Source organism: Meriones unguiculatus, chromosome 6, assembly GCF_030254825.1.
Source record: "Meriones unguiculatus strain TT.TT164.6M chromosome 6, Bangor_MerUng_6.1, whole genome shotgun sequence".
Classification (NCBI taxonomy): domain Eukaryota; kingdom Metazoa; phylum Chordata; class Mammalia; order Rodentia; family Muridae; genus Meriones; species Meriones unguiculatus.
Window position 1 is genome coordinate 119224591 of NC_083354.1, and position 18379 is coordinate 119242969.

Below are 18379 nucleotides of genomic sequence, written 5' to 3' on the forward strand. Positions count from 1 at the left end.
TTTTGACCATTTTGACCGTGTTTTGTAGTCCTGGGAAAATTAGCTTAATGAATTTAATGAAGTCTCCCAAACTTGTATGTTCAAACCCCCAAAGTGGTGGTGTTAGGAGGTGGAGCCTTTGGGAGGTGGCTAGGCCACGAGAGGGAAGTCCTCAGGAATGGGAATGATGATGTTATAAAGGGACCCCTAAGGTTCTGTTTCTTTCTACCCCACAAGGACACACCGATATATCTGCAACAAAGAAGAACTTAATCCTGTTGAATAGTTTTCAGAACGGTGAGAAATATGAATCTTTATAAACTGCCCGGTCTTCCTCTTATATTACAGCAAACTGGAGAAAGAAAAGTATGGTTCAAAGACCCAAAAGCTGAGCAGATGCATAACCAGCAGTCAGGCTGACTGACAAAGTAGCGTCATAGAGAAATCACCCTGTTTTATCATTCTGTACTTAAAACATCATCTTCGTATAAGAGCAGAATTTCATTTATGGATAAGATACACACATCAGCCAGGGCCGAGGCTGGTCCCAGTCCAGTCAAAACAGAACAGGGAGCTCTCTTGCAAGCTGTCAGTCAGTGTCTCCCCAGCGCTCTGTTCTGGGAACAAAGATTTTCGTTACAACTAAACCCCGCATCGATCACATCATGCATCAGCAAACTTCTGGGAGCGTAAAAATAACACATACTCACTGCTGATTCAAGCTACAAAAATCACAGAAATTTTAGAATTTGGGAAACATTCTTGTTAACTTTAATTTTATCCCCCAATATTATGATTTTTAAAAACAGAATTAAAATAGAGATAACAGGAACAAAAGCAGTAAGAAGATAAGAGTATTAACACCTGAACCTTTCTTTATAAAGAGGCAGTCACATCGAACAACATTTGATTTGGATTGAATTATTACTAGAATTTATTGTATTGATTTCCATGTAGATTAATGTCAATAAATTATTCCTCGTAAAAGATGAGAAGCAAAAAAAAAAAAAAGAAAATCCTAGAATTTAACTTACATTCTCTTCATTTCTGTTCTCTCTCTCTTTTTTTTTAATTGTAGAATAAACATGAGTGACAATGAGGCCAGTGAGCTGGCTGAACATCAGTGGTTTCCGTTTTTATCCACTTTCCTTCAAATGGCACAGCACTAGTTTTCTTTACAGTTGATTACATTTTTATTGTGTACATGTACCACACTTTCTTGATGCTTTAGTCCATTGATGGACACCCCAGGTGGCTCTGCCTTACATTGCTGCGATACACAGGGACGTGCCTGTTCCTCTGCGGTGTGTCGTCCCAGAATCCTTCAGGCGCGTACCCAACAGTGGTAGCTGGGCCATATAGCAGTTCTATTTTCAGTTGTTTGGGGGAAACCTCCCTATCAATTTCTATAGTAGTGGTGGAGTTTACGCTGCCTTATATCCTTTCTGGCCGTCATCACCGTTTGTCTTCTGACAGCCATTCTGATGACGTTGTATGGAATACTCCGCAGTTTCAAATTGCATTTCCCTGACGGGTATTGTACGCTGAACCCTTCTTTCAAGCATTTTATTGGCTGTGTGTATTCCTTCTCTTGAGAACTATTTATTCAGTTCATTAGCTCACTTATTGATTGGACGATTTAATTTTGATATTTAATTCTTGCAGTTCTTTCTATACTCTAGATAGGAATCCCCTGTGTGGTGTATGATTGGCAGAGCTCCCCGGCCCCTGTTCTTTGGGCTGTCTTTCGATTCTGGTTCCCTTTTCTTCACAGAGGTTTGGTTTTTCTGTTTGTTTGTTTGCTTGCTTGCTTGATTGATTTTTTATTTTATGTGATCCCATTTGTCAGTTCTGGAGATTGTTTTCAGCGACACTAGAGACCTTTGTGGTAGTTCTTGCATATAGCTTGAAGTGCCTTGTGTGTTTTCCTCTAAAGTTTCAGGGCTTGTAATAAGGCCTTTAATCCATTTCAAATTGATTTTTGTGGCATATGAGACAAGGATCTAGTTCTATTCTTCTACATGTGCAGATCCAGTTTTCCCACAACTGAGTATAATGGTGGCCATCTTTTTCTCCAGTTTATGCTATTGACATCAGTGACAATTAGGCAGCTATAGCTTTGCTTGGTTATTTATGAGTCTTCCATTCTCCATTATTCATGCATCCATTTTGGGGGCCACTTCCATGCTGGGTATGTTAGGGTATCTTTGTAATATAACTCGAGATCAGGTATTGAAATAACTCTGGCATTATTCTTTTTGCTAGGGATTGCCCTAGTGAGTTGTTGTCTTTTTTCACTTCCACATATATTTTGGGATTGGTTTTTTTCTAGTTCTGTGAAGAATGTCACTGTGATTTTGATGGGGACTACTTTGAATCTGTGGGATCTATGTCCACTTCTAAAATATTAATCATGATCGTCTCTGAGTGTGTCTTATTTAATCTCTTTCTTCAGTTTCTTAAGGTTTTCATTGTAGAATTCTTTCACTCCTTAGTTAAGTTTATTCTTTGGTATTTTATTAAATAATTTATTTGAAGTTATTGTGATTGAAATCTACCCCTGATTTATTCATTGGTAGATTTGTTATTGGAATATGAAAAAGCTAGTAACTTTGATTTTACTTAAAAAGTGTTTATCAGTTTTATGAGTTTGTGGTGGAGTCTTTAGGGTCTCTTAAGGATAGGATTATATTATTGGCACACAGGGATACATTTCTTTCTTTCTTTCCCATTTGTATCTCTTTTACTTCTTTATCATATTTTATTTCTCCAGCTGATAGACTGAACACCGTTGCGTCCAAGAATGGAGAGAGTAGGCACTACTAACTCATTTCAGGCACAGAGTGGGAACCCTTGTTCCATTCCAAATCTGATAGAAAACTGTCTTGATTTCCCCTTTTAATGTAATGTTGCCTACAATTTTGTCATATATAGTTTTTATTATGTTAGCATATTTTAACTTCTACAACTAGTTTCTTTAAGGGTTTTATTATGAAGTGTTGTTGATCATTATCAAAGACCTTCTTGTGCTGCTTTAGAAGATCATGTGATTTCTGTCCTCAGACCCATTTGTGCTGAAAATTACACTTAACTGCCCTGTGTATGTTAAACCAAACTCGGATCCCTAGTACTCAACTTGAACTCAATTTGAAAGAATTTTATTGAGAAAATTTCTACTCACATTCATTAAAGAAATTGGCCTATGGCTTTCTTTTTTGCTTTTGTATCAGTATTTGATTTTGGTATCAGGGTAATGCTAGCACAGAAAATAATTTTGGCAGTGTCCCTTCCAGGAAGCTAGGGGTCTCAGCTAGGGTCACCCTATAGACCGCTGGGAGCCTCCCTGTCTCAGAGATGCTTCTCTCCCACCCTTCCACACTTGATCTTCACCCCTATTCTCTAGTTTTGTTGTATTATGATATAATAAAACATAAGTCATCGTTTTATTTCTTTTATATTTTGTGAGACTTAATTTGTGGACCACAATGTGGTCTACTTTGCAGAAGATTCCATGGATTCTTGAGAAGAATGTACAGTCTCTCTCTGCTGGATGAAATACCCTTTACAAACCTGTCCATTTAATTTATAATTTTGTGTAACTCTAAGCTTTCTTTGTGGATTTGGTTTTGCAGGGTCTATCTAGAGATGACAATAGGAGTATTAAAATACTCATTATTACTGTATCCGGTCATATTTGATATTTTATTCTTTGAGTGTTTGCTTTATGAAAGCAGCAGCCCCAGAGCTGGGTGCATATAGATTTGCAATCATTATATATTTCTAATAAATTAGCAATACGTTGTTATCTTTCTCTCATCTGAATGATCTGAATGTTTTGCTTTGGCTTGTGCTGTACTTTTATGTCAATTTGACACAAGTACAGTCATTGGTGAAGGGAGAATCTCAACTGAGAATTTGCCCTCACCAAATTGGCCTGCAGATAAGCCTGTGTGGCATTTCTCAATTAGTGATTGTTATGGGAGGGCCCAGCTCCTTGTGGGTGGTGCCATCCCTGTGCTGGTGATCTTGGGTTCTATAAGAAAGCAGGCTGAGCAAGCCAAGGGGAATAAGCCAGTAAGCAGCACCCCTTCATTGCCTTTGCATGAACTATTGCCTCTAGGTTCTTACCCTGTTTGAGTTTCTACCCTGACTTTTCTCACTTATGGCCTATGATGCGATACTGGAAACTGTAAGTTTTTTTTCCTCCATTTTTTTTTTTATCACAGCAATAGAACCTCACTAAGACAAGCACATTAAAATGACTCCAAGTAAACTTGGAAGAGATATCTTAACCACAATTGCACAAATCATAACTCTAAAACAGGACAGAGACAAGAGACCCGTGATGGAATTATAAGCCACAGAACCCCTCTTTTTCTCCTCTAACTTGTTTTTGGTTAGTTGTTTTTGATATATTTTATTATATCAACAAAAATGAAGCTAAAACAGAACCTGAGCCTTGTGCTTACGGTATTTACATCTTAGCTCGGTCCTAATGACCATGACACCTACTACATGGCTTAATAAAAATGACTCACACTCTAAAACTTACTACTTTTACAGAAATCTGACTAGATATGGAACCACTTTTACAGAAATCTGTCTAGATATGGAACCACATAAATAGCTCAGAACATAAGGCTAAGTTAATTTTCCCAAGTAAATTTTCACCCTGAGTTTTTGTGTCTTGGTTAATTTTTCTTTTTCTTTTTCTTTTTCTTTCTTTCTTTCTTTCTTTCTTTCTTTCTTTCTTTCTTTCTTTCTTTCTTTCCTTCCTTCCTTCTTTCCTTTTTTCTTCCTTCCTTCCTTTCTTTTTAGTTTTTGCTGCACAGTTACTAGCTTTTCACATGCTGTTTCTCACAGCTATCATAATCATCTCAATTATTCTTAGTGTTAGATGATTTTTGGATTTGAGAAAATGTACAATGATAGGTACCTATTATTATAGCCTACTGCAGAATATTTTCACTTCCCTAAGAATTCTCTCTGCTCCATACTTACCCCCTTTTTCCATTCATGCTCTATGTCTGCTACTCTCTCTCTCTCTGTCTCTGTCTCTGAGTGGCATAAGAATCAGGAATTGTTGTGTGACAATATAATTTGATGAAATAATATTTAAGCCTTTACTATGGAAAGTTAGTGTTATATATTTAATTTGCAAAAATTAACAAATACTACTATATGATGTGAACAATTACTAAATTTTATATTTAGATCTATAAGGAGAAGATGGATCTTTATAGACTAACATCTTCAGGAGATCAGCTACTTAAGGACAAAAGCTTATAGGCATGACCCTGCTTCTCCAGTGGTAACCAGAATAGACCATGATGGTCTTAGTTCTGTTGGATGCCCATTCTACTGCTCTTGACATCTGATCAGTAGTCTTGTACTTTGTTTTTCCTCAAACTTGAATGGTCGTCCTCTCACACACACATGACCCATGGTCTTTGTTAGTTGGTCTCTTTCCAAATAACCCTTAAAAGATGGTCTTGGACCACCTTACTCCAAACACGCTGTGTTCACTTTCTGTTCTTTCCCTATCCTCATTCTTTCATGGCACCATCTTCATGATGGTGCTCATTTGTTTGTTTATTGTTTACCTCTATTTCTAGAATGCAAACCTCATGAGAATCCACTTTGGTCTCACTTACTAACCACCATGGTTTTTTTTGTTTGTTTGTTTGTTTATTTTTCTGCCTTTCTAGGGCTTACTAGCTCTAGTCTAGAGTGTCAGATCATGTATTAGGTCACACCTACACATCTCCCCATGGCTTTCTCTGGTCTTTTCTTCTCTATTTGCCCTGTATGTCCACAGCCTCTGTCTTCTTTCACATTTACTCACTTCATTATCAAGCTGTAATGATGGAGAACAAACTCTATTATCAAACACTGGCCTCAGAATCTCTGTGTTTAATATACTGTTTGTGTAGAGGGTGAGACTTCCACAGTCAGGTCCAAGCAATACAAGTGTATTGGTAAAAATAAAACCCAGAAGAAGATGTGTTGTATTTTGAAGGTGGTGATGACGGGTGCTTGGAGTGGAAAATGAGGAGGAGGAGGAGGTAGTGAGAGAGGAATGGTAAGAGGGCTAGGGACAGTTGTCAAAGTAACAGAGTTGGGTCATGTCTCAGACAAATGCCTCAGACATTATCTTCTGAAAAAGTTGGGGTTCCAGAAAGGATCATGATATCCTGACAAGACAGCGAGGACTGGCTGATGATGCATAATCAGGGTTACATCACTACTGCTGAGTATGGCTTTTAGAGATGGGACAGACGTGCCTGATCCTCTTGGCTTATTTATTTCTGGTTACTTACTACCCCTTTCTCTCTCATCTCCCACAAAGCCTTGTCCTTTGTGTGGAGCGACAGTCGGGTCTCATTAGTGCTTTGTGGAATGGTTAAGGTCGTAAGGTCTGGGGGCTGGACATTGAGCTCCAGTTCCAACCCAGTGGTCTTCAGCTTTGTACGTTATGTAAGTGTGTTATGTAACTGTTTCATCCCCCTTTGTTACATGGTAACAGTATTCCTAAGAGCTGTGAGCTTAGATGTTAATTTTGTTATGTGAGTGTGCTTAGGATAGGTTCAAGAAAGCTCGCAATTAAAAGAAATAGCTGATAGCCCCACGAAAACAGTGCAATGAAAGAAATTTCAACTCTAATCATTCCTCTCATTTGAAGACAAAAACGTTTAATTATTTTTCCTACACAACCCTTTCCTCAGACACAAACCCTCAAGCTGCTAAAAAATCTGAGGCCAATGTACTTTAAAAGAGAGATGGGGCATTTTTCTCTTCCAGAAGCTTCACAAATCAACCTGAAACTTTCCCTGGCCCTGAACTCTTTCTGTGGAATTTAGAGTCCAGTGGGCACCCTGTGGATTTCCAGGTTTTTATGGTCTTGAACAAAATACTGAACAGAGGCAAATGCAGAAAGAGAGAGTTTATTAGGAAGAAAACACTTCTGAGGGAGGAAGTAGGGCACTCCTGGAGAACGGTGAGATACAAAGTTGCTTGTGTCTGGGTCCTTTGTGGATAATTTGCACACTTCTTTGTACATGTACACTGTCTGTTCTGCGACACTTTTAGTGAAGAGGGTTTCCAGTTTTCTTCTCAGCTAAATAATTTCTTTCACATGCTAATTTTGCCCTTATTCTCTACCCTTTTCTTCTGCCGTAAGACCCCAGATGATTTGCGTGAAAGACGTGTACAAGCTGGTCTACACATAGTCTGGAAAGTGAATACCAGGTTTAGATTAAAGCGCTATCACAGGACAGAGCCCTTGATATACTACGGTTTGGTTTACAGCTTTGGAAACACTAGGGCGTTATGGAGACTTTATGAACTCAGAAACCTGGATTATAATGAATTTCAAGAAATACTGTTTGAGTATTGGAGTAAATGCTAGGTGCTATAAAGATATACAAATATGTCAGCTGCACAGCTGGCCCTTCTGGTTCTATTCAGATACCATGGAGAGCACAGAGTGTAAGCTGAGTTCCCTCCTCCACGTTGAAGAGAAAACAGTTGGTCCACAGCCGCACTAGAAACCCCAGGAGGCCTTTGAGAGGCAAAATATAGCACTGTCTTCATTGTTGCTATAAAGAAAAATAAATCAAGCAGTCAAATGGTCGTGGCGTTACTGAACACTCCCAACTTGATCTACAGTCAGGGGACTGGCAACAGCCTCCAGCTATGTGGCCAGAGTATGGAGATGACCTGAAGGTACACACACTAATATTAATATACTTGAAGAGCAGGAAACGTTCCCAAGATTCCTCATTTGCCTTGGACAAGAGAAGTTGTGTTATCAGCCGCCAGCACTGAGTGCAGGCTTTCAGTAGGAGCAGGAAGCAGGAGAAGAACCCAGAACAGCTGCTTAATGGATGAATTTAAACTAAGATTGCAGCTGAAAGGTAATGATTGAGACTTTCCTGTGCTGATGGGATAGATGTGCCTCTGACATACACTTCCACATATGTGTGTTTGTGTGTGGCTCCTAAGGAAGCAATAGAGAGAGGCCTCCGTAGAACATTCTAGAAGGCACAAATGAATATGCAGTGTTGAATTTAAGGCTTGATTCTCCCTGGATAGTCTGAGGACAATTTGTTCTATATTGGGGAAAGCCTAGAAATCATTCCTGCGCCTTATTCCCTCTCTACTGGTTCCAAGAAGGCCAAGAGGAGATTCATGAACCTCTGCAGGGCTCCCCATGTAAATACTCATCACTTGGGGGCAGGGATTTTTCCAGTCCCTGATTTATCTGAAGATCTTTGTATGATTTTCCATATGGCATTTGGATGAAAAGGATGGTCTCTTGGTACATGCATGTCCTTCAGTTCTGCATTGTGACTTTGTGACCTTTAATTAGAAACCTTGTCAGCATCTCTGAACCTGAGTCATCAGGCCAGGTTATCTGATGTAGTTCCTAAACTCCTCCCTGGGAATGATTGTTCGTTGTGATTCTTTTGCTCTTTCTGTCACGGGGGGAGTAGCAAACTCATGGAACTAATGCTCTGCCTTTCACGTGGCCAAAATGCAAGTGGGGTAAATTCATACATTAAGTGATAGGAATGCATTAGACTAATTATTTTTCTGGTTGCTGTAACCAAACACCCATCAAGAAGCAACTTAGAGAAAGAAAGATTTATTTGGGATAATGGTTTGATGGGTACAGTCCACCAAGATGAGGAGGTGTGGCCCATGGTGGTGAGGAAAGCTTGCTGTTAGGTATCTCCATGGCAACTTGCTCACATATCTGGGACAGAAGCAGAGAGATATGGTGAACACTCATGTTAACATTTTCTCTCTTTTTTCTTCTTTTAGTCCATCCAATTTCTTAGACTATGGGATTTTGCCACCTGTATTCTGTAGTCCCCTTAGGCCCCCTGAAACACCCTCAAAGAACTGTTTCAGATCCCAGCAGTACATCTCAAGCTCCTGCCAATTGTAAATCTGGTCAAATTGGCAGTAAAGATTGACCATTATACTCATCAATGATTATAAATGGTTTCTTGGTTATTTGAACATCCATTTTCCTCCCAGTACTAAGTTGCATTGAATATGTACCCTTTTTAATGACTGTTTCTGTATCTAGCTGGAAAGTGATTCATGCAAATGTTCTGGATAGATTTTAATCAGTTTGTAGACTACAGAAAGTGGTTCTGCAAAATAATGAGTCATTTCGGCTGACAAATGTCCAGGTAAGTAGACGTTTGAAGCTATTTCTTGCTATGTGACAATGGCTTGTTAAATTTCATTGCTCTGCATTGCTAATGTATTAAAGTAATCTAGAATCTTGAATGCTTTAGCTTTCTACCTAGATAATGCACTTAAAAAAAATAATACAGTGTTGCCTCTTTGCAGATTTTTGTACAAAATATTTTTCAAGTCCTTATTTGACTGTTACAGCTCTGGAGTTCTTTCTTAAAATTTATACAATTTAAAAAAAATGTCTGTCTTCAAAGCTAAGTGTGGTGGTACTGCAAACAAGCCCAGCACTCAGAAGGTCAAGACAAAGGAATCAGTAGTTCAAATCCAGCTCTGGGCACAAAGTGAATCTAAAGGCTACTGTGGGCTACGGGGAATTCTAGCTAAAGAATTAAACAAACAAACAAATAAAATTTCAAAGAAAATAAATAAATAGATGAACACCTGTCTTTGAAATAAAATACACACTTAGTTGAGATTCATTAAAATACGAACTTTAGGGGCTAACCACATGTCTCATCAGGTAAAAACACTTTGTTGCCAAGCCTAATGCCCTGAGTTTAATTTCTGGGACTCATGAGGTAGAATGGGAGAACCAACTCCCAGAAGTTGTTCTATGATGGCCACATGTATGCCATGGCGAGCACACATACACACACACACACACACATACGCACACACACATATACACACACATACACACACACACTGAATAAATGTAAAATAATTTTTAAAGGACATGAATTTCAGAATGAAGCCAACAGTCAACCCAAAGATTCCAGCCAGATTGCTAGAACGCACAGAGGAATAAAGTGCTTAGAAGAATGCTGTTGCGGAGTGACTTTTCAGGGTTGTAAACTTTTCTTATATTCCTTTATGGTTTTTGTGGATAAATTCTATAATTGTAGGGGAAGATAGCAAAACATTAAGACTGTTGTTAAGAGTTATCTGGGTTGGAGAGCAGGGCCATGACCGAGCCCTAAGCAGCCCCTGAAGCCTTAGGATGGAATGAGGACTTTTGTGAATTGAAAACAAAGTTTAGACATCCCTTACCACATAATAGCCCAGGAGCCTGAGACTCGGGGTCATTAATTCTTTGTCCCTGGCTTGAACCTAGAAATTAGCAACCAAGCTGGGACCACACTCTTAGCTTCTTGTCCACTCCTGACACTTTTCTCTCCACTAATCCCAGTGGCTCTCTGTTTAGGGTAAGGCTGCCCAGGGACACCACGGGCTAGGAACAGTCATAAGAGATGGCAGAGGCATTTCACAGTCCTAAGAGATGGCGGGCACATTTTCTGGGAATGTAAGGGAGTGTTGCTTGGTTGGTTGCTTGCTTGCTTGTGGCTATGGAGTTCAAGGAAAAGCCATGGAGGCAGACAGAAGGTGGTGGCAGAGCTGGTGAGAATAGGGACAAAGCTGTGCTCTGAGAAGCACCAGAGAGGGGTTTTGAACCTCATGTAACACAGCCAGTGTGTTGTTTATCTAGGAATCTCCTATTCTCACTTTTTCTTCAGGAGATCTACACCCACTATCACAAAGGTAGATTCTTGCTATCTCAGATGGCCTGGGATCTGTAGAGATAGGAACCTTGTTCTCTGCCTCTTATCTTACTGGTGAGCCAAGTACTACACAGTGAAGAAACTCCCTCTCCGGAGAGCTTCCATGTCCTCTGGGTGCAGAAAACCCCCTCATGGAGGCCTTAAAGCAACCCGACACCCAACACTCCAGGGATCCAGTTTGTTTATTTCCCTCTCTGGCTGTTACTTGTTAAATTCCTGTCCCCAGTGAGCTAATTCACATCATCTGCACATAAAGTTCATTTATTTCCTGTGATAAGTTTACATATTTATAGAAAACAGTCCCTTCTGAGCCCAAAGAGAACAGAGCCGTGCAGTGACTTCTACTCTTTCAATTATGACACAAACAACTCTTATTTTGATCAGTAAATGAAATCAAATGGAAAATGAAGGCTAGAAGCCCTCAGAGGGTTTTCCCAAACAGGCTGAATGCTTGTGGGGACGGGGGCGGGACGTCTCCCTGCATGGGGATAGAGGGAGTTCCCTGTGTTTTTACTTCATGGACTTGGAGAATACTTAGCTTTTCCCAGACACACCAGTCAGATCAGCTGAGGTTACAAATGCCAACAGAGGCTTCAAAGTTGCCACTGAGCATCTAGGGCTGGGAGGCAAGGGCTCAGGGTGCCCACTGAAGCACACAGAGCAATGCATTCAATCAGTTAAACGCATTTATTTCAACCTTTTAACTGGGTTGAATTCCCTTGATAGCTTAGGAAAGCTGCCTTTGGGAGAAAAGACAGAACTTTGGTGAGATTAGGTTGTGAGGGAGTCTGCACTTAAGCTGCATTTTGGTCCTTAACGGATTTGAAACTGAACAGTTTCCTCATGACTCCCAGAGGCTTTTGAAGTTTCACATAGGTCTTGACAGGTGCATTTCATTAAGTTCTCAAGTTTATAATTAGAAATTGGGAGTTCAAATGTCTTTGAAATTGTTCATACTGAGTTGGAGAGTAAGTCCTAAGTCCAAACATGCCTGGGATTTCAATGTAGCTGGGGGTCTTAAAGGGCTGGTAGGAAAGAAAACAGCAATATTCCTAGAACCAGCTTCATGGAAAAGAAAGTGATGCTCTGAATGTGTGCTGGATGCTGAGATTCTCTGATAATTGCTGTCTCTTTTGTTCTCTGGAGCCCATTTATCCCCTACTCAATTGTTTTAGCAGTAGCAGTGAATCAGGTATTAGAGACAAAGGTCTGTAATACTGGGCCTATGGAGTGAGGAACTTTTTTACCTAAGTCTAGCTGGGATTCTCAACGTTACCACAGGGGGAAAATCGGGGCAAATCAGTTACAAGCAGAATTGGAATTCACTAAAAAGAGATTTTTAACATGGTTCTGAGCATTGTCATGAGCAGTTTATAGGCTTCTCAAGAGAGAATCAAGGGTAAGTCTCTTAGCTGAATCCACACATGGCTGTGACTTCTGAAGTTGCCTTGCAGGATACTAAAAGTTTCTCTTTCTTTGTCTCTCTCTGCCTCTCTCATAAATGACACCATACTTAAGAGCTTGGCATGCCTTGGATAAGCTTACTATCTCATAAGACAAAACCTTTGGGGAGTATAGAGTTAAGAGGGGTGGCAATCTGAACTTACAGCTGATTTCCTTAACACACCAATTTATTATTCATTATGCACGAAGAACAAAGCCTTCTCCAACAGCTGTTACACATCAAATATCTTATTCGGTTCTGGGGACAACTTGCTGGAAAAACACAAGAACTTCCTTGGGTGAGATCATGGGTGTGTGAGCTTCATTGTGAGTCTTTGTGAGAGAGCATGCTGAAAGATAGCAGATTCCCTTCAGTCTTTCTACAGAGTGTGTGGCACCGTGGGATTCTGCATATGTATCTCTTATCAACACATCAATAATTTGATTGTTGGAAGGCTATAGATAGACCCAAATGCAGCAGTATTGAAGGTGCACTCAGAAACACACAGGTAAGACAAAATAGTTTAATACATCGTGTGGATGATGCATGGCATGAAGGAAAGATAATGAAATTTTAGTCTTTACGAGGACATGGTGTCCCATTGTGGTACAAGGTCAAGCTCTGATGGACACTGTTTAAAGGAAACAAACTACAGTAACAAACAATGCTCAAAGCTATTCAAGAGTGAGACAAGAAAACAGTGAACTTGGTGTAGCAGCTTGCCATTTCCACTACTTTGTACGTGGGTTGATTTTCTTTTAATCTCTACCTCCAACCACTGCCCATGTCAAGTGTTATATTGACATAAACCCACATATATATGATCTCATGCTACATGTTTTACTACATATTCCCCAAAGGTGATCTCAAGAGATCACAGCACTATTTTACCTACAATTAACAACGGTCTATTCATTATCAAACATTGACATTCATACAGACTTGAAATATCCCCATAATATGATTGAATAGGAAGGAAGGAAGGTCCACATGCTGTGGCTGATGAGATATATCTCCGAATTTCAGCTCTCTTTAAGCAGCCTCTTCATCTCTGCCTGCCATTATTTATGCTGAGATACTAGGTTGTTCATCCTGCAGGCGTCTCTGAAGTCTGTATGTCATGGTGTTGTGAGACACGGTAATTGAACCCTTGTTACATTGCACATGTGTTAGATTGTACATGTATGCTATATTGTACGGTATCTAATTGTACATATTATATACATGTCTTATATTGCATATGCATATATATTCGTGTGTTAATGTATACAAGTATACATGCCTGTTTCTTTGTATATGTATATGCACATATATGTGTAAATGGCATGGGTTTCTTGGCAGAATGCCAACTACAGGGTTCTGTGTAGACTGATCATTTTAGAATTCCACCCACAAGGCTTTCTTAGAGATTGCTTGGCACCACTGTTGGTAGGACATGGTAATGTCATGGTTGATTTCCCAGTTTATCTAGATGATCCCATCCTGGTGAGTGACTTTCTCTACAAAGCAATCAACAGCCAGCCGTTGGACCCTTTTTGATATAGTATTCACTGTCCTCAAAGGTAGTTCATTCTGGGATTCATGAAATGATTCTCTTTGTATGAATTTTATGTTTGTGTCTTTAAGAATGACTCCTTTGCTTTTCAGAAGCTTTTCAGTTTCATGAGGTCTCATTTACTGATTGTTGTTCTTAGAGCCTGTACTGTTGGTGTTCTGTTCAGGAAGTTGTCTCCTTTGCCAACGAGTTCTAGGCCCTTCCCCACTTTTTCTTCTAACAGGTTTAGTGTGCCTAGTTTTATGTTGAGGTCTCCACTTGGACTTTAGTTTTGTGCAGGGTGACAAGTATGGATCAATTTACATTTTTTCTACATGTAGACATCCAGTTAGGGCAGCACCGTTTGTTGAAGATGCTGTATATTTTCTATTGTGTTGTTTTGCTTCTTTGTCAAAATTCAAGTATCTGTAAGTGTGTGGGTTTATTTCTGCGTCTTCTATTCAATTCCATTGATCCACCATTCTGTTTCTATCTGAGTACCATGCAGTTTTTATTACTGTTGCTCTACAGTACAGCTTGAGATCAGGGATGGAGATACCTCCTGAAGATCTGTTATTGTACAGGATTGTTTTAGCAATTCTGGGGTTTTTGTTTTTCAATATGAAATTAAGAATTGTTCTTTCAAGTTCTGTAAAGAATTGTGTTGGTATTTTCATGGGAATTGCATTTAATTTGTGGGCTGTTTTTGGTAGGATGGTCATTTAGACTGCCTATGAAAGACTCTACTGATCGAGGTATCGAAGTAGAGGCTGAGACTCATAGCCACACTTTGGGCATTGTACAGGGAATCTTATGAAAAAAGGGGGAGATAGAAAGACCTGGAGGGGACAGGAGCTCCAAAAGGAGACCAACAGAGTCATAAAAACAGAGCCCTGGGAGCTCTAAAGAGAATGATACCCTAACCACAGACATGGAAAGGACCTAAAACCCCAGCTCAGATGTAGCCCATAGGTTCAATCTCCAACTGGGATCCTTAGTATGGGGAGCAGGGACTTTCCTCCCTCAGTGGCAGGCTCTCTGATCACCTCTCTTTGGGGGAGGAACAGTGTAGCCTTGCCAGGCCACAGAGGAAGACAATTCAACCAGTCCAGATGAAACCTGATAGGCTAGGATCAGATAGAAGGGGAACAGGACCTCTTCTATCAGTGGATTGGAGAGGGTTATAGGGGAGAGGAGGAGGGAGTGTGTAATTGGGAGAAGATAAGGGAGGGGGTCACAGCCAGGATACAAGTTGAGTAAATTGTAATAAATATAAGAAAAAAAGAATGACTCCTGTTCAGTCTTCATGTGGTTCTTTGAGTGAGGGGAGCAGGGGCTGTTTCTATCATTAATTCTGTTGACTGCTCTCTAATCACTCACCCCTGATGATGCAGCCTTGCCAGGCCATGGAGGAAGAGGATCCAGGCAGTTCTGATGAGACTTAACAAGCCTATGGCCAAATGGCAATAGTGGAGAACTCCCTCTTTCAGTGGACTAGGGGAAGGAAATGAGGGAAAGAGGGTGAGACTGGGGGAATTGAAGGAGGGGGCTTCAACTGGGATAGATAATGAATAAATTATGAAGAAAAAAATTAAAAATGAGGGGAAAGAACAACTTCTAGGAGAAAGCCATTCTCAGACTCCTGCTTTGGGAAGTTGCCTCTAGGAAGCTTCCCTCCCACATGTTTTTGTAGAATTCTTTACTTTTGCATGGGTATTTGATTTGTTCCTTTCTGGTGCTGAACTGTGTGGTTCAGAGGAAGAGGGGCTATATCTGGTTTTACTTTATTTTGTATATCAAAAATCTAACATGTGGCAACGTCTCAAGGAGTACTTGTTAAATAAATAAATGAGTTGGCTCTTTCTCCCTCTGTAGTCACAGAGTAAGTGTTATGCTTTGACACACATGCTACAGGACTATGTGTTCCTTGATCTTGTTTTTCTTAACATGAACATCTAAGCCTCTTCAAAATTCTTATGCATGGCTTTCTACTGAAAATTGAACAGGAGTACAGATGTACCCTGATCTTGTACCACGATGGGACACTGTGTCCTTTCAGAGAAAGAAACCACCATTAGCTTTTCATCATTCATACAACTCTCTAAAGTGCACTGTCCTACTTGTGTGTTTCTGAGTGACTACTGTTCCCATTGTCCATTGACTGTCAAGATGTTTAGAGATTTCAAATCCCATATATTGCTATCATTTGCTTCCCACCCTGCATTACACTGCTGTATGGACAGGAATAGCTGCGATTCTCAACATAACTGAACATAAATAGTGTGTTATTCTTCATCAAACACTTTGAAAATTGAGAGTTTTGTTGTGTATGTAGGTGAGCAGACGTCTTCCCAAATGACTTAAGTATCCTATACCTCATCCTAACACTGGCACAAGATTTCTGTTGGGTAAGAGTCTATTACTGGGCAGAATAAGTTTTTAGGACTCTTATTTTGGTATATTTATTTATTTATTTTTAATTTTAGTTTAGTTTTATTCAGTTTACATCCCAGTTGTATCCCCTTCCCTCCTCTCTTCCTTGTTCTACCCTCCCTCTCTGTTTTCTGTATCCCTCCTGTCCTACGCCTCAGAGAAGAAGAGCGTCCCTCCACCCCAGCATATCAAGTCACATCAAAACTGAGCACATACTCTTCCCCTGGAACCTGGTGAGGTAGCCCCACCAGGGCAAAGTGGTCAAAAGTAGGCAACAGAGTCCATGTCAGAATCAGCCCCCATTCCCCTTACTAGGAGACCCATATGAGGACCAAGCTGCCCATCAGGTACATCTGTGTAGGGGACCAAGGTCCAGCCCATGCATGGTCCTTGGTTGGTGCTTCAGTCTTCATAAGCTCCTCTGGGCCCTGGTTAGTTGTCTCTTGTCAGTCTACTTGAGAGCTCCTGTCTCCTCTGGGTCCTTCTATCCTTCCCCCAACTCTTTAACAAGACTCCCTTTCCTCCACCCAGTGGTGTTTGGTTGTGGGTCTCTGCATCTTTTTTTTATTAGGTGCTGGGTGGAGTCTCTCAGAGAACAGCTATGTTAGGCTCCTTTCTGCAAGTATATCAGAGTCTCCTTAAGAGTATCAAGGGTTGGCTGTCTCTAATGGGGTGAGTTTCTCAATGCCCACCAACCTATAGTTTCTGTTTCGAGGAGGCAGTGGTAGGATTTTATTTGCCATATCTTGGTTATTTGTTGTTGTCAATTTGACACAAGCCAGAGTCACCTGGGGAGAGAGAGTCCCAATTGAGGGAATGCCCAGGTCAGATTGGCCTGTGGCCATGTCTGTGGGGAAGTATCTTGACTGATGTGTGTGTGGGGGGGGGCAGCTCACTCTGGATGGTGCCACCACTAAGCTGATAGTCTAGGGTTACATGAAAAAGCTGACAGAGGGAGCAAGCCAGTAAATTGCATTCCTCCATGGTTTCTGCTCTGGGTTTGTGCTTTGACCTTGTGCGCTGACTTCCCTCAATGATGGAGTGTGATCTGGAAGTGTAAGCCAAATAAACCCTTTCCTCCTCAAGTTGCTTTTGGTTACAGTACAAGAAAGCAAACTGGAAAGCCATGTTCCTGGTGAATGCCTACTCAGCCCTAGTGAAGCTACCTTCCCATGGGGTTTACAGCAGTAACTGGATGTCCTAACCAAGACTCTTTCCCCCTGAATTTCTTCTTTGGAATATATTCAGCAACTGTCTAAAATCTTTGTTCTAAAAGACATCAGCCTGGAACACTGTGATCTTCCTTATTAATTAAAGGCACATGGAGCCTGGGATCTGCTGTTCTGAGAGATTCCAGACCACTGAGGTCTCTGTTGAACGGCTGACCTCTGCAGAGGGATTGGCTTACACACTCATCTTATTTGTATTCATTTAAGAGGGCAGAATGAACTGAATTATAGATTTCTTTTCTGCCCTTAACATACTATTTCATAGACACCACAGGTTACAGTGTTAACATGAATAATGGGTTGCAAAAAAAATCAAGATTTTGTTTTGCTTTAAGCTGCAAACACTGTTAGTGCTTCCTCTCTTTCTCCCTTCCTTTCAGTTAATCGTAGATTTTTCTACATCTGCTCTATCCTTGTTCCCTGGATTATCACCCTATAGAAAACTTAGATCTTAGACTTTCATTGCCGCTTGAACATCTCCAATTGGATTTTATGCTTCCTCAAGCTGTACATATCCAAGAATCAAAGCTTTCTTTCCAATGTTTTCCTAATTCTGTCTTTCTTAATACTAACAGTAGGCATTTGGTTCTTCCAACTCAGTATTTACCTCTGCTGAATTTTTGTTCATGTTCATATGCCTCTAATTTGCTCTATTATAGTGGGTCTAAACCTTGCTAATTCTACTACCCTTTGATTCAGTTCCTTATGTTGTAGAGACCCCAATCATAAAATTATTTTTGTTGTGGTTTCACAACTAATTTTGATACTGTTCTAATTCCTAATGTTTCTGTGTTTTCTGATGAGTTCAGGCTACCGCTGTGAAACGATTGTTTGACCTCCTTTGGGGCCATGACCCAGAGGTTGAGAACCACTGCTCTATTGAAATGCCTATGATTTCCCCAGTTTAAAGGAATCAGACTGGAGTCTTTCATAAGCATGAGCGCTAGTGGGGAAGACCAGCAAAGGCAGGCCTGTTTCTGTGTGCTTG